Source organism: Vulpes lagopus, chromosome 9 (assembly GCF_018345385.1).
Source record: "Vulpes lagopus strain Blue_001 chromosome 9, ASM1834538v1, whole genome shotgun sequence".
Lineage (NCBI taxonomy): Eukaryota > Metazoa > Chordata > Mammalia > Carnivora > Canidae > Vulpes > Vulpes lagopus.
The window spans coordinates 71,403,753-71,430,903 of NC_054832.1; the positions used below are offsets into that span (position 1 = coordinate 71,403,753).

The 27,151-nt window shown below is 40.7% G+C and overlaps 1 protein-coding gene across 3 annotated transcripts in view; it reads right to left on the bottom strand.

Moving 5' to 3' along the window:
• Positions 1-27,151, bottom strand: part of FAM110B (family with sequence similarity 110 member B) — a 144,499-nt gene that overhangs the window by 94,635 nt on the left and 22,713 nt on the right. For 2 of the 3 annotated variants that reach the window (XR_005989941.1, XM_041769273.1), the window contains exon 2: positions 15,513-15,591. The gene's annotated coding sequence lies outside the window, so the exon portion shown is untranslated. Of the gene's footprint in view, positions 1-15,492; positions 15,592-27,151 lie in introns of all 3 variants that reach the window. The other variant, XM_041769275.1, reaches the window with a different exon arrangement.

Here is a 27,151-nt window from a genome sequence, read left to right on the forward strand (position 1 = left end):
CACCATTTAGTCCCCTGTACCTTTTAGTCCCCAAGTCTACGGGAGTTAGTAAAAGGTTTGTAAGAATAAAGGTGACATGAAGACAATTTTATCAAGACGCACCTGTAGGCAACACACCAGGTAGACTAGAAAGAGAACACCTGAGGCAGAGTCACCAACTAGAGACAGCTTCAGCGATGGTATGTGATGAAAGAAGACGGGCACTTGACTTGAAACTCGGGAAAGACAGAGAAAAGAGCACATGTAAAAAAGTCAAGGAACCATGATAATGAATGATGAATGCTGTGGGGTTCAGGTGATTTTCCACGGCTTTCCAAAGACAGTTCCTTAGTAACAGGAGCTCAGTGGTATTCTAGCAGAAAAGCTAGCAGAGGATGCTGGTTTCGCAGGAAGATCCAGAGATCCACTTGTGACCACGTGAACTGAGTTCGGAGTAGCTGATCCATTAAGTGCATCAAGCAAGTGACATAAAGGTTGAGATCATCAATGTGCAAAGAATAGGTGCAATCAGGCGTGGGCGTGATGTTCCGGATGCAGAATGACCAAATGGCTGAGCCATGTGCCCCGGTGCAGGTGCACATGGCAGTCACAGGAAGTGGGGGACAAAGAGGACGGGAAGTGGGGGAGTTGAGCACCTCTGATCTAGCAAGTCAACAGAAAACAGAGCAGCAAGTCCCAAGGACCTGAGGCCAGGGAAAAAAGGAATGAAAGTGGCGCAGATCTGTAGATCAGGATGGCAAACCTCCAGGAAGTACCAGAGAGAGGCGGTGCCGAGGGAGGGCGGAAGGCAAGGAAAGTCCAGGGTGAGCACAAGCAGGACAGCAACACACAGATATGTTGTGAGGTACAAGGCAAAGAGGGGACTCCACGGTGGAGATGAGGGAGTCAGGGTTCAGCAGGGTAAGAACAACAGTGAGATCAATGTTAACATTCTTTTTAAAATGAAAAATATTCAGCAGCGCCCAAATGTTCTTCCCCAACCCTTCAACAAAGGAACATTCAATGCTTCTATTTTTATCCTCAAAATATTACTGGCTCTGTAATAATGAACTATGCTTAAGCACACTAGTGTTTCAGGCTGGGTTTCAGGATTATTAAGCAAGTATTTAGAACCAAATACTGAACTTCAGCAGCACATATATAACCCAGGGAGTGTGAATCTATTACGCTCATATGCTAGTAACTGTTCTGGAGAAGCTGAAAGAGAGTTAAAAGAAATTAAGTCCTACTTTGACATTAACATTTTTCTCCCCAAATTCTCAAATTGGTGACCAACCACACTAACCTCCTACAGGAAGAAGCTATTTTAATTTTTTTTTAATTTTTATTTATTTATGATAGTCACAGAGAGAGAGAGAGAGAGAGGCAGAGACATAGGCAGAGGGAGAAGCAGGCTCCATGCACCGGGAGCCTGATGTGGGATTCGATCCCGGGTCTCCAGGATCGCGCCCTGGGCCAAAGGCAAGCGCCAAACCACTGCGCCACCCAGGGATCCCAGGAAGAAGCTATTTTTAAAAAAAAAACACTAAAATCTCAATATTCATTACACACATGAAATAGCCTCTCAAGTATTACAAGTGAGCAGTCATTTACCGAAACAAGTATAAAATGTACAAAGAGAGAATTCCTCTATTACTGTTTGATGGGAAATGACCTCTTCGAAGATTTACAAAGGATCATTGCTTGATTAGTATCAGTTTGAAGAAAAGAGAGAGGGAAAAAGAGAACACAGATTAATTACAATCTCAGGAGGTCTCTGGTGCCCCTGGTTGGTCACTGCCCTGCCTCAGTGGCTAGAACCATAGCCCTGGCTCCACGGCCTCCAGGGACAAGGCTGAGGACACCAGAGGAGGAAGCAAACATGGTGCCCTCCAAGTACACCCCAGATACAGCCGCACTTGTACACCCTAGCCCTCAAACCTCACAACAAGAATCCTACCAAACACAGACCATGATGTCAAAGCTCAGGGAACTAGTACTTACCTCTTCCCCAGACAGGCAACAACTGCTGGACTAGAGGGGATGAGAATTCCTTCACCATTTGAAATCTTCCAGAATGCTCATGCTTCCAAAAGATGTAGGGCATCTCATTCTTCTATAGCCTTTACCGTTTTCAAAGAAAAGAATTCTACTGACAGTTTCCATTTCCCACTCCTTTAGGTTCACTCCTGGAATATCATTTCAGTATTGTTTGAAAATGCTCCCTACCATCACCAGTATTTCCTCTTTGTAACTCTTCCACCCGACCTTCTCCGACTCTTAAAGTGCGTTAGCATTAGGGTTGTCCAACAACATCAGCCTTTGACATGTGTCAAATGTGTGTATACACCAGTCTCCTCAGTTCAAGCTGTAAGACCTGAAGACCCTATGGACTGTAAATTTAACAAATTCTCTCCAGTATTTGTGAAGCCACAAAGCACTGCACATTCAGTTGGACATTGGCCACTGTAATAAATCGGACCTCCACAGCCATCATTTGGCAGAATGGTGCAGTCTAGTGTAAGACAGGAGATGCAGTATTTTGAACTGCCCAAGCAGTGGTTGCCTGACTTGACATAAGTCATGTTCTCACAAAAGTGAATCTGCACATGATACAAGTTGAAGACTAAGAAATGTGAACACAAGTCCGTGTGTTCTACAGTAAGATGTGCGAATGATTTCCTTCTTCAAATCTCTGCTCTAAGTGGGTTCCTAAAGTTGAAATGGCAAGGAAGCCATTCTGATTATCTTGGGTTTGTTAACCGGTGACCACACGCTTCATGAGGATTCTTGGTATACACAGTCTTAACAGAAAGAATACACGTGCATGGAAGTACAAGACTTCATTTTATATCTGGAAGTTAATGTCCGGGCTCCTACAACCTCTCTGTGCCTCAGTTTCTTTATCTATGAAGTGGGCCCTCTTCAGAATTGCCACAGAAACATACAAATAATTTCTGAAAATGTGGAAGTCCTAGGAGACTGGATTATTAAGATTTTACAATAAAGCTTATAAATATAGTATGGGTTAGATCAGGAAAACAGTTCAATTCGTTGATTTGGTGACTATAGAGTACCCACTGGGTGTCAGGCACTGCTCTCTAGGCCCTGGGGATAGAGCAGTCAACAGACAGACCTTCCTGCCCTCATGGAGCTTACCATGCACCTCTACTAGAAAACATTCTCACCGAAGAGCCACGCAGCAGCAAGGGAGAGTGTGATCATGCTGTGACAGAGGGGACAGCGCTGTGCAGCCCTAATTACTGCTGATGTACCCAGAATTGCTTTGGGCGGCTAGAGAATGCAATTCTAGTGTGCTCTGAACCACACAAGAAGGCAGACTCAGGGCTATGCCTCCCCCTGTAATAAACGTGGTAATAACTATTCTAATTGCACAGACGTACACCACACTGACTTACTGTCAGATTACAATTAATTCACTTCACTAATTTTTAAAATAACTTTTTAACAGACTATTAAGCTTCAACTTCTAACTAATTAAAGCTGCTTAAAAGGAGAGCTTTATTTCACCCAGTTAACTCATTATTTCCTAAAACTAAATGGTGTAAGTGTTATATAACCTCTTTACTACTCAGCATATTTAATGGATACAACAGTTTGAGGGCCTTGTTTCAATTAATCCACATAGTATTTTGCCCTTGTCTCATGAGAATTTCCAAGTGCTACCTGATTTTAACCAGAACTGGTACTCCTCTAACAAATATCCATGAATCTCTGAAATCTGCTGGGGGACTGAGTTGTGTTGGCTTGAAGCTAAGCGACAGCTGAAATATTTCAAATTGGCTTTTATTTTGTGACTCTGTTGGGTGAGGTCTATAATTTGCAAAATTACTAAGCTGATTAGTTTGCAATTCTAATACCCACAGTCTGGCCAACTAATGTCCATCCAATTGAGAAATTCGTACAGGGACTTACTTTCATTCTTTTGTTGCAATCCTAACAGCTTCTTTATTTACCTGGTAGCCACTGCTTTCCTATGGGGATTTTAGCATATAGAGGTTTGCTGTGTAAAATATTTATTTTTTCACTTCATTCAAAGGTAGCTTTGATACACTAAGGTGAGCTTATAAAGCATAAACTATTATCACAGGTACAATATATTTTCTGTATGTCCACAGAAATTTTCTAAATAAGGCTATTGGTTAGCTTATAAAGGGCTGGGCATACAGCTGTATAGACTGTAGGTGATGCAGAGGAATGTCATGACCATGGTGGTCTCTGTGAGTGGCACTCTAGGACCATATATGATTCATCTGTACAAGTGTATATGGTACCTCTGAGCACTTAAATGTCTAGGTATGAGTCCAGGCTGCTACAGAAAGTAATTTCCAGGTAGCATAGTGCTTTAGGCAAGCCCCTACCACCTCGAAAAGCTATATAAGTACCAGACAAATAGTAGTCATAGTCATTGGGTCAAATACCTCCTGTCAAAGAGTAAATGTATATTCACACGATCAAACCACATAAAGAAGAAATCAGGGACCATTATATTAATTTTTTCAGAGAGACAGTCCACCAGCATAGCATTTAAGAGAATGGAATTCTAGAATCAGTCTGATTATGTGCAAATCCTTTTTCACTATTATTAATAGTGCCTGACCATCATAAACACTGTTTAAGTGTTCAGATTTAGAATGAGTATCATTGGGTGAGAAAATCAAAGCAGAGAAAGATTAGATAACTTGTCATGGGTTTCAGAATTAGCCAGTGATTTATTCCAGAATGGAAATAACACCTCTTGATTTACAGGAAAGAGTCTTCATGAGACCACAGTGTTCTACATCCCAACTTTCTGATGAAGGTAAAACCCATAACTTGAAGTAATTCTGATACCTGAAAAGCAAACTCCCATGCACCTGAGTGCTTTGATTACTGACACGGGTCATCCTTCACAGGCCACCAGGGCTGATACACAGGGCATTCCAAAGCCATGTGCCGGGGGCTGACATTTATTTACCAGCCACCCCTTCTCACCTAGTAGACAAATAACTCCAATTTACACAATCAGCCGTCAATAAGACTTCCAATCCTAGATGGGAATAATGGTCCGAAAGCTCTCTTGCCCTGCCCCAGCGAGGTGTCTACTGCTTTCATTCATGTTCTTTAAATATCAGCCGATCCCTGGTGTGCTACGCTCATACCCTGGAAAATCATGTCATCCATTTCAGTGCAAACAGTGTCTGTTCCGGGTGCCCTGAGGGAGAGGGGTGTATTCTGAAGATGAAAGCATCACTCAAAGTCTCAGGAGCCGAAAAGAGCCAGGCCCATTTCCACAGTGTGAAGTGGGGCAGCCAGAAATCATAAAAAGGCCTGGCATGCTAATGAACAGCTGCTTTTTCTCTATTTCAATTCTCCTACAAGGATCCGGGGAGATTTGGTAACTGGTTTTGACGCAGATTGTAGCTTTTAGATAGTGGAAAACAATAGGACACACAGGAAACAAGTTCCTCACCCCCATCTCGACCTAGTGTCCTGGAAAGTGCCGTCCCACCCCATCAACTCTGGCACACAGGGGGTGCACACATTACGTAGGCATGCCACAGCCGTTCAGAGTACCTCTTAAACCATTCCAGAGAGGCCGCTGTACTAGCATCACCTAACCAGTTCCCCTCACTTGCGAAATGAGACAGGGAGAGCTCAGTGGGAAGAATTAAAATGTGCATAGCCAAATATCCAGGTGAACTAGAAGGGTGAATGAACTAGAAACAGTCCTGCTGTGTGAACACAATCTGTGTACAAAGCAGCCAAATCCCAAATAGGTCACACAATATCTGTCTCTGCGTGACATTGACATTTTACCCACCATTCTCATTACAGTTGCTTTGGGCTAGAAAATCAGGAAAAAGCACCCAAACCCTGTTTCTTAACAACTTAATAAAAATGCATACGTTCTATTTTTAAACCAATTAACATCTGTGATTTTAAAATGTCTTCATCATAAATGCAATTAGTGTAATAACATGGATCGAGGATAGAGCATGGTATCTAGGAAGAAGGAATAACATTACTTTCAGCCCAATAACATTACTTGTTCTAATTTGCCACCTGATTGTAAGGGTCAAATCATAAATTACATGTCTTACGGAAGCAAAGAAAGCAAGAATCTACTTCTCTGCGTGGTAAACACAAGGAGGCTAAGGCTTGGAAAATTTACACAGTGTTTGAGGTCAAATCCTACCAAGAACTGAAGCTAGGCACCCCCCACCCCCATGCTTATTCCCTACCAGACGGACTCAGGGACAAGGAAATATGGGTAATTCTCAGCGCCACTTCCAGACTTAAAGCAGAAGTTAGCCGTCTGCCAACCATCTGGTGATAAGATCACTGTGGGATTACCAAGTCCTGTAGCTAAAATGGAGAATGTTTAGGGAACATCCTCACTTACCAGATGGTTCACGCCAGGAAGTCCTGTGCATCCCAAGTTGTTCCTCTACCAACCACTGCAGCCCAGAACCTCAATGTCACATGTTGGTGACAGTTGGCGACCACTATGGTGAGCAAACTGCACCGGTCAGAGTAACGCCCTCACTTTCCCTATCTGGCTGCAACACTCCCCAGTTTACAGGTGCACCTGCTGCGAGATCTTCCGGTTGTAGCTTCCCTAAGTAGGCAGACGCTACAGGACACTGACCAATCCAAATTGGGGGGGAGGGGACAGAGCGTCACGAAAGAACATTCGCTAGATACTACCACCTATTAAGTGATGGGGTCCACCAAATATCTAACCATGGCAGTCTGTTTTCAGTTTTGGTAAGAGGGGAGATTAGGAGAAGAGTGGGAAACATCACCATGTTTTTTTTTAATATTTGTTTATTTATTTATGAGCGATAGAGAGAGAGACACAGAGACACAGGCAGAGGGAAATGCAGGATCCATGTAGGGAGCTGGACGTGGGACTCGATCCTGGATCCTGTGAGCCAGAGGCAGACACTCAACCGCTGGGCCACCCAGGTCCCATATCATGTTTTACATTAAAAGTGTGGTTCTACTTCCTGCTGGAAAAAACATTTCCACTTAATGTTTATTCACATGATTAAGTTACTGTGCTGTACCCTAAGACTTCCCTATTCCTAGCCCCCTGCTTAAAACAAAAAACTGTGTGCATTTGCCACTAAAATTTATTTTACTGATAAACTACCACAGGCCAACAAGGCAGCCGGAAAAAAAAGAAGGGCAGTAGAGAAAGGAAAAGCATCATGGGTGGACATTTTAAGCCTCATTGAAAAGGAGTTTAAAAATGCTTGTCCTGATCTAGGGGGTGACCATCCAGGAGCACCTGGGTCTCTGTGGGTGTATCAACTTCTCTTCATGAGTATTATTTCAGATACTGGTAAAAATGAAATGCTTAGAGAAAAACAAACTGCTTTTGCTTTTATGTTCAAAAAAATTGTCACAGAATGCTGATGCATTAGCTTTGGGGATAGAATAATTTGTGCCCCAAAGCAGGAAAAAGTAAATGTTTTGCAAGAGCAAAAGAAAAAGAACAGAGAGTGGAGGCAGGTATGGTTTGTCAAAAAAGAGGTGACCTTCAGAGAAGGAGGTCACATGACCTCTCTAGGTGACACAAACCACGGCGGCGAGAGGACAGAGCAGGACTCAGCTGTGAAATTCCTGGTGCCCTTCCCAGTACCCAACAGACCTGCCCGGCTCCTAACACAGCCTATGAAATGGAAACAATTTATTTAACTTAGTTAATAAATTTATTAAATTTATTTAATTACTATTTTAAAAATCGTGTGAAAAGAGTACTAGGGAGTAAAATTCCAAGACTGTGTGCGATCCCACATTGATAAGACTTTCTACACGGATGGTGAGAAGTTCCACAGGGAACACAGGTGACAAAGGCCTTCTGTAGAACACAAAGCCCATGGTGCTTTAGGTTGCCGCCACGCCTCTGCCGAGCAGCATGGGATCTGGGATCTAATAGGTATTAAACACATTTCATGCATTCTGAGGGAAATGGGTTCAGTCTTTGTCTTTTCTGTGGGTTTTTCTTGAAAGATTTTATTTATTTTTTCATGAGACACACAAAGAGAGAGGCAGAGACACAGGCAGAGAGAGAAGGCTCCCTGCAGGGAGCCCAATGTAGGACTCGATCCCAGGACCCCAGGATCACGCCCTGAGCTGAAGGTAGATGCTCAACCTCTGGGCCACCCAGGAGCCTCGAGTTCAGTCTTTGAATCACATTAAGAATCATCTAAGCTCTCTGCATTTTTAACATGACCCCTACATAGGAGGCTCTCACAAGGACAGTCTCCCAGTTCTCTTAGTGTGAGGATGACTCAAGGATCAGTTTACCTCCCTATAGCAGGGCCAGTAAGAAGGCTGGGGATTGCCAGCCAGCCAGGATAACTGTACCCTAATCCCAGGCACTGAAGGTGACACTGTGCAGAATTACCTCAGGGACAAGGGGGAAATGCATTTGCCTGAATTAACACAGTGGTGATATGCTTTCTTCAGCTCCCTCAGGAAATTTCTATCAAAAAATCTCTGTGGGGCAGCCCGCGTGGCTTAGTGATTTAGCGCAGCCTTCAGCCCAGGGTGTGATCCTAGAGTCCTGGGATCCAGACCCACGTCAGGCTCCCTGCATGGAGCCTGCTTCTCCCTCTGCCTGTGTCTCTACCTCTCTCTCTCTCTCTCTCTCTCTCCTCTCTGTGTCTCTCATGAATAAATAAATAAAATCTTAAAAAAAAAAAATCTCTGTGGCCCAGGAGAACGCGAAATTTACAGAAGCCCAGGATTAGATGAAATCGATCTGGCCAATTAAGTCTGTTGTTTCCAAAGGCAGGAGCCCAGTCTTTCCATAAGGTCAGTCCAGTGGCTGCCCAAGGCATGTTGTTACGTGAACTATTAGATGCACAAATAGAAACACATGACTATTTAGGAAATCCCAATACCAGCTCTCCTCCTATGGGTCCCAGATAAAAGAAGTCTGTCCCTTGCTGGAGTAGGTACTTAATCACTTTCAATATGACTTAAGGTACTAGTTACTTCCCATAAATATTTTAATTACATAAAATACTTATATTAAGAATAACAATGGAAAATTTTATCTTTGCTGAATTCTTATAAATATTTTAAGTGACGGCAACTATAAAATAGTCTCAATTTTCTCCTCTGTAAAATCAAGAAGCTGGAGTGAAATCTGCATCTCTATCTTAAGCGTGCCATGATTTCACATGCAAATACAATGCAGCTTCTAGTACAGAGAACAGTCATCAATAATGTTCCCAGGATTGATGGGGAGGCATGATGGCAGCTTTGCCACCTGATCCAGAATGAGTAATATCTGAGACTTAAAATGTAAGCAAAAAGAGGCTAACACACATTTATATGTGTATTAGCAATCACTCAAGGAGAAAAGGCCAGCTGGCTTTTTCTTTTCTTTTCTAAGATTTTATTTATTCATGAGAGACACAGAGAGACACACACAGAGACACAACCAGAGGGAGACACAGAGAGAGGCAGACACACTGGCAGAGGGAGAAGCAGGCTCCCTGCAGGGAGCCCAATGTGCCACTAGATCCCAGGACCCCGGGATCACGCCCTGAGACTAAGGCAGACGCTCAACCACTAACCCAGCCAGGTGCCCTGCCAGCTGGCTTATCCAAGAGGTGCAATGATCCTCCTAGTCGTACCTTTTGAAGATTAAGAAACAAAAATTGGGTGAGTTCCTAGGTCAGAACAATCTAGAATTCATTTGGCCCCTACATTCTGCATTTCAAACCCAGACAGTCCCTGTTTGTGTCATGTTTTGGTGATGCCTATCTGTCCAGCAGACAGAGAGAAGAGCAGCCTCTGAAGTGGAACGCTAACCGGGGTGGGTGGAAAGGTGACCCTGAACAACAATGAGAGAGAGAAGAAATATTTGCTCTCTGGTTCTAATTAACTCAGGAAACAAGTCACAAAACGTAGCCAAGAATGGTAGTCATTGAAAAGGGATGCTACTAGAAAAACGTTAAAGATTATACACAGTACTCCTTGTTAAAACAGAGCTTCATCTACATGATCGAGGGTGCAACTTAAATTGGGAACATTTTAAATCAGTACAACAGGCAAATTTCCTTTCAGAGAAGGAAAGCCAAATTTCACATTTGGGTATGAAACCCTGGAAAAGCAGTAAGTATTTTTTTTTTTAAAGAATCGTATGTAGTAACAATTAGAATCTATGTACTGTAAATAACAGGTTTTGCAGGTTCATTAGAGCCTAGGATTAGAAAACCAAGTTGGCACAAAAAATTAACACGTACTTAATGTCATTCATATATGAAAGATCTATCAATAACTTACTGGTGTCTAAAAAACTCTCAAAAACTAAAACATACCATCAGATGTGTCTCTTTCTTCAACTAAACAATAACACAAGCATGGAAGGAAGGGAGCAAGGAAAGAAGGAAGGAGAAAAGGAAGGAAGGAGGATTGATTATTAATCAGAAAAACACAGTCTAGGAAAATCTGAGTTTATATTACAGAAATTCAAAAAAGAAAAAGAAAAACAGTACTTGGAAAAGAAAAATTCAAATGTTCCTATGATTTGAAGAACTGTATGTATATATATATTACACATACAAATAAATTCCCGCTTAAATGGTTTGTTCTTTGATGGTACTCAGGTCAGATCTAAACCAAAAGCAAAGAAGTCTCCATGAGAGTTTTAAAACCAAAGGTTACTCTGGCAGGGGCCAGGGGTATGGAGGGGAGGAGCTCACTAACATCCCATTCAGAACAGGAATTAAACTACTCCCTGGTTTCCAGAAACTTTCACTTGTGGTGCTACAAATCTTAAGTAGCTGCACTTTTTTTACTTGTTTAATCTCAGGGCAAACCATAATCTATGTGCAACCATGTAACAAAGTCAAATTTTTTAAGTTGTGCAAATATCCAAATAATAATGATAAAAAACCCATAATGATTGTGTGTCAGTTCATTCAAATGCAAAAATCTTTAAAGATTGTGATGAAAAGAGGTGAATATCTGTTGCTGGAAAAAATGCTAATAAGCCAGTTCAGGAGTTACAGTGCTAGATTTCTATCATGAGGAAGAAATGCTGGCAGATAAGACAGTAAGTCTGATTTCAAACAGAACTGTGCACTTCTGGCTGAACCTGGGTCTTTCCTGTGAAACGCAACCAGAATACTGTTCTCTGCCAGAAAACAGTGATGCTAATAGAAGCAGAATGTTTTCTTCCCAAGTTAGCTGAGGAAAGATGTAGCAAAGGACATTGACAAAACTACTCAAAGAGTTGGATTTAATTCCATGTCAGAGATGTACTACCACGGATTCTAACAGAGAGGCTGGGGGGGGGGGGTGCCCAAGTCAGCAGAAGGGCAGGGGTAGCTGCATTATTACTCAAGGGTGGTTGCTGCTGTTAGTTTGAATTCTCCTCAGGACCTCTGAAGAAGACACCTGAGGCCACTGCCCAGGAATAGGAGAGCAGGGCCAGATAGGGCCTGGCTCAAAGTCCTTCTTAAAACCAAGCAGGAGGTGGGTAGGGAGGGGCAGGAGAGCAGAGATAGAGGGAGAGGGGGCAAGAAAAGAAAGAAGTAGAAGCTTCGAAGGGAGGGCAGAAGGGCGGAGGGGCGGAGGAGACAGATCCCCAGGCCATAAGCATCCTAAACTAAGGACAGAACAAAGAACTAGTTTCACTGCTTTCAAATACACACGAAATGTCACTCCCACTGAAAGGTCTTTATTTATAGTTTAAACTCAATTACAGTAATACTAAAGGCAAATTTGAAAAATCATCATATTCTCAGTATTCTAACAAGGGCATTTTCAGTTCTCCAATTGCCTTGCTGTGTCTTTAATCCGGTTCCCATCTTCACTGAGCATGCTCTCTGCCAGGCCCAGGTGCAGGGATCACAAGACAGGCTTCTACCACCAGAAGGGCTCAAACACACTTGCATCCTCAGGTGACTCACGGTCACTTGAATTACATACTTTTTTCTTTAAGAGACATTCTTAAGCCATGGAATGTCATTTGTTTCAAGTGTACCAAAAGTAAATGTGTAAAAAAAAAAAATAGTGAGACTGGTGCCCGGATGGCTCAGTGGGTTAAGCATCTGCATTTGGCTCAGGTCATGATCTCAGGGTCCTGGGATCGAGTCCCACATCAGGCTCCCTGCTCAGCAGGGAGTCTGCTTCTTTCTCTCCCTCTGCCCCTGCCTCCCAACAATATCTCTCTCAAATAAATGGATAACATCTTTAAAAAAATAGTAAGAAATTCTCTAATATACCAAAGACTCAAATGTGTTTTGGTTCAAAGTATAGGAAAAAAAAGAATGTCAAAGTTTTTCCTAGAAGCTCCACTTCATTTAGGTATAGTAGAATCAAATGTTATTAGAGTTCAGTTTGCTTCCCCTTTTATAGTTTTGGAACAACCATATAACATGGGTGATAATACTTCAATATACTTAATACTTAAGAATGATGAAAGAAAGGCACTGTCTAATGAGAAAGACCAAAATATTTACACATATATATTGTGATTAAAAACATATATTCTAAAGTCATTCAAGATCTAATATCTTTATTCATACAGTAGTTTTACAATTTCATAAAAATCCAACAGAAGGCTGTCCTTCCTATTTAAAAAGTGGATGCTAATACGAACAAAAAGATTATAGTAGTATTTAACTCTTAATTATTCACTCCAATAGTTAATCATAAACAAAGCCTTTTTGAGTTAACTTTTGTGTCCTAAGTAGACAGTGATTTAATAAGGCTAATGATGAGATTGTACAAAAATGTTTCAATAAATACATACTGTCTGATTGGCAAACTGAATTCATGGCCATTCTTCTTTTCCTTTTTTAAAAAAGATTTTATTTATTTATTTATTTATTTATTTATTTATTTATTTATTTACTTGAGAGAGAGAGAGAGTAAGCAAGCAGGGGCAGGGGGAGGGGCAAAGGCAGAAGGAGAAGCAGACTCCCTGCTGAGCAAGGAGCTTAAGGCAGGGGTTCAATCCCAGGACCCCAGGATTCTGACCTGAGCTAAAGGCAGACGCTTATCTGACTGAGCCTCTCAGGTGCCCCATGAATTTGTAGCCATTCTCACATACTATTAGATATTAGCCAGCACTCAGGGTCACCATATCTGTCCCATTCTAAATACCTTTGCTGATAATGCTATTGTTAGGTTACCATTACCCTAAGGGCTACCATTTGTTGAGTGCTATGTGCCTGGCACCAACCCCCATGTTAGGGACACTAACCCCCATGCAGGCAAAAATCCACATATAACTTCTGTCTCCCCCAAAACTTACCTACTGATAGCTTACTGCAGACAGAAGCCTTAATGATAACATAATCGATTCACTGTATTTCGTATGTAACATGTGCTCTATACTGTTTCTTACAACAATGTAAGCTAGAGGAAAGAACATGTTAAAACCGTAAGAAATAGAAAATACATTTACAATACTGTACGTTTATTTATTGAAAAAAAAACCCTTCATATAAGTGAATCCACACAGTTCAGACCCATGTTGCACAAGGATCAACTGTATAGGACCAGCCTGTTTAAAACCATGAGAAGTAAATGTTATTATCTCTACTCTTCAGAAAGTGCAACAAAAGCTACTTCTACGTTGCAGCTCATTCATTTAATGCTCACCATAATCCTTGACAGATGAAGACACCGGGGCACAGAGCCAACAGTCTTCCCAACATCACATACATCATGTGACAGAGCACACAGATCTTTGGGATGCCAAAGCCACGATCTTATCCACCGTCCCCAAGGAATGTGGCTCTCCATGTCTGACCTCCATCCCATCTACAATAAGGGCTAGAAGAACAGATAGGAAAGGGGCCAGGGCTGGTGTGGCCAGAGCTGAACCCCTAATCCACAAGCCAACTCTTAAATCGGGTTGGGACCTATCCCCCAAGGTTCCCTGAAGAAACTTACAACCAGGAAACTGAAATCCGGCCTCACAGCTGGCACAGCTCAGTGGTCCCAGGGATGTGTGACCCAATAAAGAGCCTTGTTCTGAATAGGTGCCCTATGTCCATTCAATGGTCACCAACTGCTTACTTATTATGACCTACTATGTGCCCATCCACACTAGGCTCCTGCTTACTGAGCTAAATAAGCCAGAGGCCAACCTCAACAACCTACAGTGTAGGGAGACCAACAACATGGAAAGAAAGGTTGTTGGAATCATGGCAAAGTTCTTGCGGCAGGGAGCATCAAGGAGGGAGGGCATTGATTCTAATAGTGTGCATGGAGGTTAACAAAGCCTAAAGGGAAGGGTAGTAGGGAGCCGAGTCTTAGAAGTAAAGCCAGGAAGCCTTACTCCAGGAGGAAGGCAAGAAGCCATGGTGAGAAGCAGTCCCGCTGGGAGGAAGACACCTGTGCTGGCCATGAGCTGACTCACAACCACTGACCTAAGGACAGACTGGGAAAATGAGACTAATGTCCCAAGAATCACATAGAGTAGTATGTTCACTACGGAAGATGTTTTTGGCTTAGGGAGAAGTTCTCCATTCCCACCCAGCACCCAAAACTAGGGTGCTCACCTTGACCTAAGTCCAGGCATCCCAAGGAATACTGCAATGACTAATGCATTCTTAATGCCATTTGGCCTAAGTGACAGCTTAACCACAAAGGGACCTCAAAACACCAACGTGAACTAAAAGCACATGGGAGTGCCAGCAGCCCCCATCCCCACCCCATAGAAACTGCCCTTTCAATTAGCAAAGACCAAGAACAAAAATAAATAAATAAGGTGCTAAAAAAATAAATAAGGTACTATATTTGGCAGAAATTATGAAACCACGTTTACCAGCTAGATGAAGGCACTCAGTACAGACTGCACACCTTTATTAACAGGAGACTACCCATGGAGAGGAACGTAACATGTCTACACCTCGACTGAAGCAGTATTATCTCTGGAGAGTGGCTTTAGTGTAGACAGCCACATTCTATGTTGTAGACCTGCGACGTCTCATTTTTGTGCAATCTAGGTACTGTGTTAGTGGTCGCAAAAAAAATACAGCAAATCTCATGCCAAGTGAGAATACTTAGAAATTCACTCGTCGGGAGACAGTACACCTGTTGTGCTTTTTACCCATCCCCGAAAGCGACTGTGACTCTCAGAGTCCACACCGGGGAGGTTATACATATCCACAGGATTCACAAAAAGCCACCGCAGGTAAACACTCGGGCAACTTGAGAAAGGGCCAGGAGAGCCCTCGCATTCCTGCCACGGGCCAAGAGACAGGGACGGAGTATGTGTGCCCAGGACTGTGCGCAGCACAGGCCGGACTTCCCAAAGGCGTGCAAGAAAGGAGAGGAGGAAGGAGCGGAGGAGGCGAGAAGAGAAAGGGACAGGGAAAGGAGGGAACAGAAGGGAGGAATAGAAGGTAAATCGGAATGGAAACAGTGGACATCTAAATTCTGCTCGACAAATAAAAGATCGTTTTTACTTTATGATCATCAGTGTTACACATACATTTAATAATAGACGTTTTAATACAGAATTACCTTTGATTCCCCTTTCATACCTTCAAGAGTCCTGTTAATGCTCAATTCAAGATGCAGAAAAAAACAGGCTAGGTGCTCTGGATGTCCAGCCGGCGATTTCTAAAGGGAAAAATGTAAAAATCAATTTGGAGGACAAAAGTGATTAATTTTTCAAGTATCGTTAAAAAGAGACCGATTTTCACTGAAGAGACAGTGTATTTCCTAATATACCTGGGGAAAAAAATTCACGCCCAAAGCCTCTTGCAAATAAATACAGCTGCTCTAGCAAACTTGAAGTTGATTCTAGAAGAAAACAAAAATCAATCGTAGGGTGGGCTCTGTCTGTGCATTTATTGGAAAACAAACCAAACAAGGAGCCTGTGTACTGCTACTGCCTATAGCCCCCGCCGCGGTGCCCTGTGCCACTCCGAACACAACACCTCTGCCCACCTGGTCAGTCCTTCTAGGTCACTAAACCATGCAGGAAACAAGGTAGCCCCTCACCAACAGCTGCATCACTGCAGAAGGAATCTGAGAGACTTCAGGAACTTTGCTAATGTTTGTAAGCAAATAAAATATTACAAAATAGGCATTTTAGCCAGTCTCATTCTCCAAATGCCGCTATGCATGAACTCACACACACATGCCCAGTTGTCCAGGGGCTTCTTTCTCTTGGAGCCAGGACAGCAGAGCTTGGAGGCAACATTGTCCCAAATTGCGAGCACACAATGTTTCATCTTTTGGGAAGGAAACAATGAACACGACAGCACTTACTCAGGCCCAGAAACAATGAGATTCCATTTTACAAAGGGGAAAAACTGAGGCTTTTTTGAGGAAAGTTGATGGATACCACAGGTCTGACACATCAATGCTTTTATTAGACTTGGGTCAATCATGAAAGTGATTGTTATCTAAACACCTGGCAACTCGCAAGACGATACAGTGGTGGAAAATTTAAACACCTTCCCCCTTCAGCATCTGCTTTCCTTGGATGCCATCAATCCAAATAACTACATCTTTGTTTACTTGAAAGTGAGAGCTGGAGACAGGGAAGGAAGATGCTCAGATTGCAAAAGATATCTTTTTTTTTATTCGGATGCACTGTATTTTCCCCATGGATACAGGAGTAATCAATAGCAAAATTTTTAAGGAGGCACTGGGGACTTCGACAGGCAATGGCTAAGAACCACTTCAATGCCAACGTCCCAACCATCGTTACGTTCTTTCTGGAGTAATGTGTACTGAACAGTATGCCAGAAGTTTATTAACAAGGCTGCAAATCTTGACCTAGATTTTGCATAGCTTCAAAAAATAAAAATAAAAAAACAGAGCCTGAAAATGTCTATTTAAATAACAACTAAGACTGATACTTCCCACACCCACATTTAAAACTTTCAAAATAAAATAAAATAAAATAAAATAAAATAAAATAAAATAAAATAAAATAAAATAAATAAAACTTTCAAAATCATCTACTTTCCCCCATCCCTGTATCTGACAATGTTCAACAAGAACATTAGGTAAAAATTAGTACCAGATTCAAATAGAAATATGAACTCTATGTCCTTCAGATCTTTTTGATTGTTTACTCTTTGCAATTTAAGGTTTTATTCGCCTGCTGAAATATAGGATTCCAGAATTCCAATGAATAAAATCATACACATTTAACAAAGTATTGGAGAAATTTTTATTGAAATTGGACCCAGAGCTATTTGAGATTGATGGCAACTCATAACACAGTAAAAAGTTTTATATTTAACTATTTTTCCAAATAGTATTTTTTGTCTTGCCCTAAATTATATCCAAAATGCTTTTAAAAAATCCTTTTCATCTTTATCATTATTTTTGCTCTCCTTTCTTTCACTTATGAAGAGAGAAAACAACAAAGAGGTCAATCCTTCCTCTAATGATTGAGAAATGCCAGTCACACCATTATGATTGGGATGGAGAATAATACCATAAATGAATTTCAGGATTGGGTTTATCTTCAAAGTCGCCATGTGACATCAAAACCATTCTAATAAAAAATAATTCATATCACATAGTTTAAAGCTAAGGGCTTGTAACCCACTCCTTTCACATCTAAGGAAATGAAAGCCTGGAGTGGTCAACTGACCTCTCCAAAGTCACACAGCTCAGCTGGTTCTAGAGCTCAGATTTCATAGGTGCCAATCTAGCGCTCTATTAGATCATAACTGATCTCTAATTTCCATAAACAAGCTCTTCAGAGCTTACAATTTCATCTATTTTCTACGCATCTATTACTCCACACAGCATGAACACCACTTGATGAGTCAACTTAACTTTCTATTAATATGAAACACTATTCAAAATGATCAAAAACATAACTCTGCCTTTCGCTCCACTGGAAAGATTAAACCACTAATGCCCATGAGAAATCTGAAATAAAATTTGGGATACTTTTAGGTTGTCTAACCTAGATACGTCTACTCTAAAAATAGAATTTCCCTCTTATTCACAGTCAAATCATAATCATAGCTTTGCTATAACATATTTTCAAGAAGGTTTTATAGATAGCTAGCAAGCAAAATGTAGGTATACTACAGTAAAAGCTTATATAGGCAGTTTTTAAAGTAAGAATTTTAAAGATAATTTACCATTAGATCCATCAGTGCAGACAGAACTCTTATTCTCTAAAACTCAAGAGCACTTAATTTACCTAGCTCAGCAACTTATTATCTTCAACAATCATTTGTTGACTCCTCAACAATTTGCACTGCCAGTGCCAGGTGCACAGAAACCCAAAAGCAGGAGATGCTGTCCTTGCTCACTGGGGGCTGATGAGGGAGATAATTAAGGAGGCTTTCATAGTGGCATCTGACCGAGTCAAGGTGTGCACGTGATGAATGTATATCTGTGAATGTGCACTTGGAGGGGCAGTTAATAGAACTACTTGGGTTTTCTCAGGGAACCTGACTTGACAGATTTAGTAAACAGTACAGCTGGTCCTTGACCAGTGTGGGTTTGAACTTTGAGGGCTCACTTATACCCAGATTATTTTTTTCTCTGTAAAGGCAGTACGGTACTGTAAATATATTTTCTCTTCCTTATGATTTTCTTAATAACATTGTTTTCTCTTAATTTACTCTAAGAATACAGTATATAATACATATAACATACACAACATACGGTAATTGACGCTTCATGTTACAGGTGAGGCTTCTGGTCAACAGCAGGCTATTAGTAGTTAAGTTTTAGGAGAGTTAAATGTTATACGTGGATTTTTTTTTTTTTACTACAGGTGGGGGATCATCACCCTAACACCTGCATTGTTCAAGGGCCAACTACATATGTACAGAAGAAGGGTAAGATAAATTAGAATAAACCAACAGAAAGCAGAAGAATCCCTCTAATCATGCCCCAAACAAAACAAAAATGGTGCAGGAAACCAAATATCCTTTGAAAGGGACTCTTTTCTTGAAAATAAGTCAGCAACAAAATAACTTCCACATATTTCTTCATAATCCCTCATAATCATTCACAATACTAAAATCAGAAAGCAAAACCGTAACAATAGGAAGCAGATCAATTACTGCCAGAGGCCAGGGTGTGGAGAGAAAGGGGGGCAAAGAGGACTTTGTGGGGGGGATGGAAATAGTCTACATCATGATTGTAGTCGTGCTACATGCTTGCTCATATTTGTGAAAAGTCACTGAAATGTACCCTTAACCAGTGAAGTTAATTGTATATTCAAGTATACTCCAACTAAACTGGTTAAAAACAAAACGAAACTCAGGGCCACCATCATTTAACCTGGAAATCAGTAACCTCATCACTAAGATCTGAAAATCCTTCAGCAGACGGTACTCTCCATCTTTAAATACTTAACAATCTGTGATGGGGAAGTAGCTAGAGACCACCAAAAGAGAAAAAGAAAAAAACCAACAGTCAAATTAACTGTTTATAGGGAAACTAAATTATGCCACTTTTCTACAACTTCCAATAGATTTTACTTTTATAATAACAGATTTCCATAAAGTGGGCTAATAATACTTAGTCTAAAATAAACCTCCGTGGGGTGCCTCAGTGGCTCAGTTGGATAAACGTTTGCCTTCAGCTCAGGTCATGATCCCAGCACCCTGGGATTGAGCCCCGCATCAGGCTCCCTCAGTGGGAAATCTGCTTCTCCCCCTCTCTTCCCTACCCACCCCTTCGTTCATGCTCTCTCTCAACTAAATAAAATCTTTAAAAACAAATAATAGGGCAGCCTGGGTGGCTCAGTGGTTTAGCGCCACTTGCAGCCCAGGGCCTGATCCTGGAGACCCGGGATTGAGTCCCACTTCGGGCTCCCTACATGGAGCCTGCTTCTCCCTCTGCCTGTGTCTCTGCCTCTCTCTCTGTGTCTCTCATGAATAAATAAATTAAAAAAAAATTTTTAAAGAAAATTCAGTTAAAAAAATAAATAAAAACAAATAATAAATAAAATAAACCTCCTCGTTGTAAAAGAATAATCTTCCTAAAGCTATTGGTGATTCATGTAGGGCAATATATATAGGAGTCTGAAGAATTACCAAGAAATGTGTAGAAGAAAACCAACAAGTACAGAAACATGAAGAAATATGGGTCAGTTTATAAATCAACTCCAAAATTATTCTTTAAAACTCTTTGATGCGTTAACTGGGAGACACCTCTTAAGCACTCACAAAGCTTTGATCTGGTCTACTGGACATGCTTATCTAGGATATAAATAAAGATGTAAGATAGGCTTATCAAAGGTATAGCTGATTCAGAGGTTAAAAATGGCTAAAATAGGGGCACCTGAGTGGCCCGGTGGGCTAAGCATCTGCCTTCGGCTCAGGTCGTGATCTCAGGGTCCTGGGATTGAGCTCTGCACTGGCTCTCTGCTCTGCGGGGACTCTGCTTCCTCCTCTCCCTCTCCTTCTGTGCTCTCTCTCTCAAATAAGAAAGATAATAAATAAGATAATAAGATAAATAAACAATCTTTAAAAAAGTAAAAATAAAAACGGCTAAAATTTAATATAACAGAACTATGATTCTAAATGTATAAAGATGGAACAATATGATAGTGTTATTGTCAAATACAGAGGAAAAAATTTCATTATTCAACAAATATTCTCTACCATGTATTGGTAATAGATGGAAAAAGACACCAAAACTAAAAAGGAGCCCTTGCCCTCATAAAGTTTGTCAACCAAAAAATGTAAGTAATGTGCTCCAAGGTAGGAGTTATTAACTACTTAATCTGAAAAAGACCCACGAGCTTATCACTCAGCTCTTACCTATGGCATAAATACTCATGAATTTACAGGCTGAAGTAACAGAAGTGTCAGATTCAAGGCAAATAAACACAAGTACTACTCTGCTTTAAATGGCCAACCGCGTAGGGTGTGGATAATTCTTGATTATGCTCAGGATGTCCTCATTCCAGGTCCATTCTAAAGCCCAGCTTGGATGCCTGAATCTGCTACATGTGGCCATCCCCCCACCACTAAAGTCCCTAACATGATGCACAAGCCTGGAATTACCCTGTACCTCCTCTACGACCCAGGCTGAGAAGAGTGTTAGTTAAGGTCAGATCTTGACAAACCGAGGCGTGGGCAGATAGCAAAAGGACCCAGAAATATTTAAATCAACTAGGGAAGTGTAGGTGGAAGGTGGACCACCATACGAGGGAAGAGACCTCATTCTGAGTGGCAGAATGCAGAGGGGCATATATGGCTCACGATATGAGCATTCCAGCACTGAACAACTGCAAATTTAAAGAGGCTGCCTCATGAGGTAGGGATACCTGTCATCCCACAACCTGTCTCCCAACGCCCAGATTTTCCACCTTCCACAACAAAATCGATCCTTCTCCTATCCGGTTAGGCCCAGGACTACACACACCGGTGCCTACAATTCTGTCACTCTTTCAATGGCTCTTATCACCTACAGGATCAAAGCCAAACACTGGTCATGCTAGCAGACAGGGCCCCCTGTCAAATTTGCCTCTTTGGCCACGCTCCCTTACATGCTGTAGCCAGCAACTCCAAATCACTGCACAACACTCTCGTGGGGCCTTGCTTTTGCTTGGCCGTTCACTGTGTGAAACAGCCTACACCTCCTGATGGGTGTCTGGAGGCTTCAGCCCACTCGGCCTTCACATTGTTCATACAATCCCTCCTCCGAGAAGCATCCCACGCGTTACCACTTCCTCCTCTCCATGCCCAGGGCGCCTTACTGGTCTCCATGAAAACATTCACCCCAGATACCAAGTTACAGCTGTATCTCCCTGCTAAATCTTAAACCCCTGCCTGGTTCCTTTGATCCCTAGGATTTAGCTCAGGTTGCAATACTTCATAGATATTTTTGACGAGTCAGGGATTCCAAGACAGCCCAGTTCTGTATGTCCTGGCTGACCTTACACCCACCAGCAGTGTATCCACTGGGGTGATGCAGGAAGTACAGAGTGAGCCCAGGCAAATGTTGTCATCTTGGGGCAACTCTGAACAATCCAGGCAGCCTTAGTCGGGATAGAGGATTAGAACCAAAATGAGTACCTCATGGACGCTCTTGGCCATTGTGAAATCAGCCGGGTTCAAATCTTGCTTCCTATCAAATCTTCCTTATCTATGTGACCTTGAGTAATTAACTTAAGGTCTCAAAGCCCAGGTTCCCTGGTCTACAACATAAAGATAATTATAGCCCTTACCTCGAAGGGTCACTGTGAGGGCTGCATGCCAATGTGTTATAAAGGAGGTAGTGAAGGAATCAGGACACGGAAAACGCTCACTAAATGTCTGATGGCTCAGCAACCTTGTCCTGCCCTCTTTTCCATTAATGAATGGAAATAAATACTACCTACTCTGGAATAAGGTGTTTCAACTAAATGTGTAAAAATGCTGGGTACATAGGAGTCACTGGATTATGAATCACTGATTTCTTTTTTTTTTTTTTAAGATTTTATTTATTTATCCATGAAAGACACAGAGAGAGAGGAAGACACATGAGCATGGGGGAAAGCAGACTCCATGCAGGGAGCCCAATGTGGGACTTGATTCCACGACCCCAGGACCACACCCTGAGGCAAAGGCAGATGCTCAACCACTGAGCCACCCAGGCGTCCATGAATCACTCATTTCTACACTTAGAAAATTACTTTTTCTTTCCAGGATTATACAACTAGAGAATCTTCATGAGGTTCAAAGCACAAAGACCATAATCACCTCACATAATACTCCTTACATGCTGTGAAGATCCCTTAAAAAGGAGCTTTTTATGTATTCCAATAATTAATTTGTTTAGACAGAATTTAAACAGATCCCGGTATTTCTCTAGATTTGACAAAAAAAAAAAAAAAAGGCACACTCAAAAGTTTCATTAAATTCACTCAAATGTATCCCATCACTTTTGTTCATCAATTCTCTATAAACAATAACATTTAGCTTCAAACTGCATTTGGTCAAAGAAGTGTTATATCCAAGAGAGAAGTTTCTGGAAAATGTCATAATGGCAAAATCCATAAAATACTAAGTACAGTGTCTACTTCACAAATTTACCTTAGGGATAAATGCACCTGGTTCCAAACAACACATTTTGTACAGTGTTGCACATTTCAAAAGTTCATTTTTAACACTCAGCACAGAGCCTATTATACAAATAAGTGTTTATAAACCTAGCACCTTATTGACTGGCTACGATCCAATTACTAATATTGTCATTTTCTAGGGTTTTAATGATTCTGAGTCAGTAGCTAAAATAATATCTCATTTAGAAAAGATGAATAAAACTACAAGGCAAACAGTTTATGGTAAGTAGCTCTCAACCTACATGCCAGCAGCAGCTGGGTGGGACAGCTATTTAGATGCAAAAACATGAATATAAGCAAGAATAATGTTGATATATATCCTGTAGGACTAATATGGTACTTCGGAAATAAAGAATAGAGGAGCTTCCTTCCACTAAAATTTTCAAACTTGTGGGGCACTTGGGTGGCTCAACCGGTTGAGCCTCTAACTCTTGATGTTGGCTCAGGTCATGATCTCAGGGTCCTGGAATAGAGTCCCATGTGTGGGGTTCCATCCTCAGCAGGAAGTCTGCTTATGGATTCTCTCTCTTTCCCTCTCCCTCGGCCCTCCACCTTGCTCATGCTTTCTCTCTCTCTCAAATAACTAAATAAATCTTAAAAAAAAAATTTTTTTTCAACCTTGTGGGGTGCCTGGCTGGCTTGGGGAGGAAGAGCATGCGATTCTTGATCCTGGGGTTGTGAGTTCGAGCCCCACGCTGGGTATGGCGATTGCTTAAATAAATAAAACTTTAAAAAGGATTTCTTTTTGAACTTGTACAACACCACAGATTTCCTAAATGCAAAATATATTGAGATACTCATTTTTCGTCAGAATGGTTCTTCCAAAGTCAAGTAACTATCTCTTTGTCCAGCAGAAAAAAAAACATGTATTTTGTAGCTACTCAAATTTTTACGTACAAAATCTCTGATTAATCTACATTATGGGAAAACATTTCTTTCAAGAAAAAACATAGGAGTAAGGAACTTACTAACCTAAGGCAAAAAGCATTTATCTTATCTGGAACCTGATAATATTTACTTATTCTTTATATATTAATATATTAATTTACATATGTAATTTATTAATGTATAAAGTATATTACTATATGTAAATAACAAATATATATTATTTGTTATTATTAACCCCCTAAATTATTATTTTTAAAATTTTTCATTGTGGTAAAATTCCCAACACAAAATTTACCACCTTAAGCTGTTTTTAGATGTACAGTTCAGTTGTATTAAATATGTTCCTAATGTTATGCAACCATCACCAACATCCATTTCCAGAACTCTTTTTATCTTGTAGAACTGAAACTCTGTACCCACTGAATAACAAATCCCATTCCCACTCACTGTGACCCCTGGCAACTACTTTCCATCTCTATGATTTTGATTATTCTAAGTATTTCATAAAGTGGAATCATATGGTATCTGTCCTTTTGTGATTGGCTTACTTCACTTAGTATAATGTCTTCGAGGCTCATCCATGTTGTAGCATGTGTCAGAATTTCCGTTGTTTTGAAGGCTGAATACTATTGCGTTCTATGGCCATACCACATTTTGCTTACTCTTTCATCTACTGATGGACACTTGTGTTACATGTACATTTTAGTTACCATTAATGATACCACTATGAACATGGGAATACAAATATCTCTTTAAGACCCTGCTTTCGATTCTTTTGGATGTATACCCAGAAGTGGAATTGCCGAGTCATACAATATATCTACTTTTACAAGTTATAATTTCTGGATGAGTAAATTCAGTCAATGAGTAATTAAATCAATCATTATGTTCCTCAAAATACAAAGATTATGTAATAGTACTTAAATAACACCATCATTCCAAGACATTATGTCAACAAAATTCTGTTTTCTGCTATTATTATAAGCTGGCAATGTCCCATCCTACCAGGCATGTCCAAATACCAAAAAAAAAGAGCGCTGATGAGATGCTAGCCTACCCTCCACCTTTTTTTTTTTTTTTTTTTTGCCTAAAAGATTAGTCTCCATGATATATTCAGTGCCAGACCGCAGGGACTCTAACAATCAATTAAACTGTTTGTAAGACACACACACACACTTGTTATGCTCATCAAACATGCAGGCACAGCAGCTTTCCCACATTGTTGTTTTTTAGTTGGTCCTCAGGAGAGGGATCTCTATTTAACAACGTTGAATTCTGGGGCTCTTTGTCTACGTTACAAGTATTACTGGAGTCCCTTTCAAGTACTTTCCAGAGTAGGTGGCAATGATTTCAGGGCAAAGAATCTTTACTTTTAGGTTTCTCTAAAAAAAAAGCTATTTGTTTCATTAATAAGTCTCATTAATAAGTATAGAACAATAACACTGGCATTTTCTGCTATCCTATAGAAATGAAGCATAATGTTAATGAAATGTAATACATCTACTAGGCACTTCTTTTTTTAATGTTTCAATACACACTTACTGAGACATCATATTTTGTATTAATACATTTCTTAGTGGTATAATACACATAAAAAAATTCACCATCTCAACCATTTTTTTTCATCTCAACCATTTTTAAGTACACTTCAGTGGCATTAAATATATTCCTATTTTTGTCCAATCATCACCACCATCCATCTACAGAACTCTTTTCACCTGCAAAAACTTCCGTACCCATTAAATAGAAGTTAATAGACTCTGTACCCTACACCCACCCCTACCCCACCCCACACACAATATTTGGCAAACACTGATTCTGTCTCCATGAATTTGACTTTAAGTACTCCATGTAGGTGGGATTATAGCATGTGTCCTTTTGTGACTGGCTTATTTCATTGAGCCTAAGTCTTCCAGGTTCATCCATGTTGAAGCATGTGTCTACTGGGCACTTCTTACCTCATGTACCACAGGAAAGCGTTTATCTTCAGAACAGAAATGTAGAGCCAGATGCATCTCATCCATGAAGCCCTTGTGAATGGAGAGTCCCAATATAAATTACTGTGTTGGGATCCCAGGGTGGCTCAGCAGTTTAGCGCCACCTTCAGCCCAGGGCCTGATCCTGGAGACCCGGGATCCATGTCCCATGTCCAGCTCCCTGCATGGAGCCTGCTTCTCCCTCTGCCTGTGTCTCTGCCTCTCTTTCTCTCTCTCTCTCTGTGTCTCTCATGGATAAATAAATAAAATCTTAAAAAAAAACTTAAAATAAATAAATAAATACATACATACATAAATACATAAATTACTGTGTTTATTAAAGCAAGAGTCTGACTGCACTGGCAGGATCCAGGAAGACTAGCATCCGCAGCACCACAGGATGCTGCTTCCAGCAAGTGAGCAGGTAGGGTGTGTGAGCCAGGCCACCTGGCATGTCTGTAAAGTAAGCTAGGGTATGGTTTCACTGAGGATTGAACTTTTCATTTTTAATGTCTGCCATACTGGATTTTTAGGGCTTTGGGGAAATTAACGTTGATATAAATGACAGGCTGGGAAAGAGCGACACTGTTAGTAAACATCAAATTAATAGCTCCATTACATTTAAGGCAATTTTGCTATCTTAAGGTTTATACCAAATTGCACAATAAAAAATACAACTTGCTTCATAAAATATAGCATTTATTATATTATCTTTTGTAGCGCTTTCTGGCTGTGTGGCTATTTTATGTAAGCCTTATTTCCCGAATTAAATTATGTATTTCAAAAACATAGTCTGAATTCTTTTATATCCATCTCACATCAATGTTCACACAAAACTAGGTATTGGATAAAATGCTACTGGTTGATCATCTAACACATAAAAAATAAATGGACTGATTGATCATTAAAAAAAGTAGTTAAACAAGGCAGTATTTATAGCTTAGTGGTTAAAGTTGTTTGTTTTGTGGTCAAGCACTTCCCAATTTAAATCGCAGTTTTACTCAAGAGTTACTCTGAATTAAATAATAACATATTCAACACCACCAGATTGAAATGTGAAATAGAGTAAATAATCCATTACATTTCCACCATTAGTGGTAGTAATGTTGCAATAGACCTCTTGTGATAATATTAGGCAGTAGTACCACTAGAAGATGGTTAGGTCATGAGGATAGAGCCCTCATAAATAGGATTAGTCCTCTTATAAAAGAGACACAGGAGAGCTTCCTTATCTCTTCTGCCATGTAAGGACAGAAGACTAGAAAGT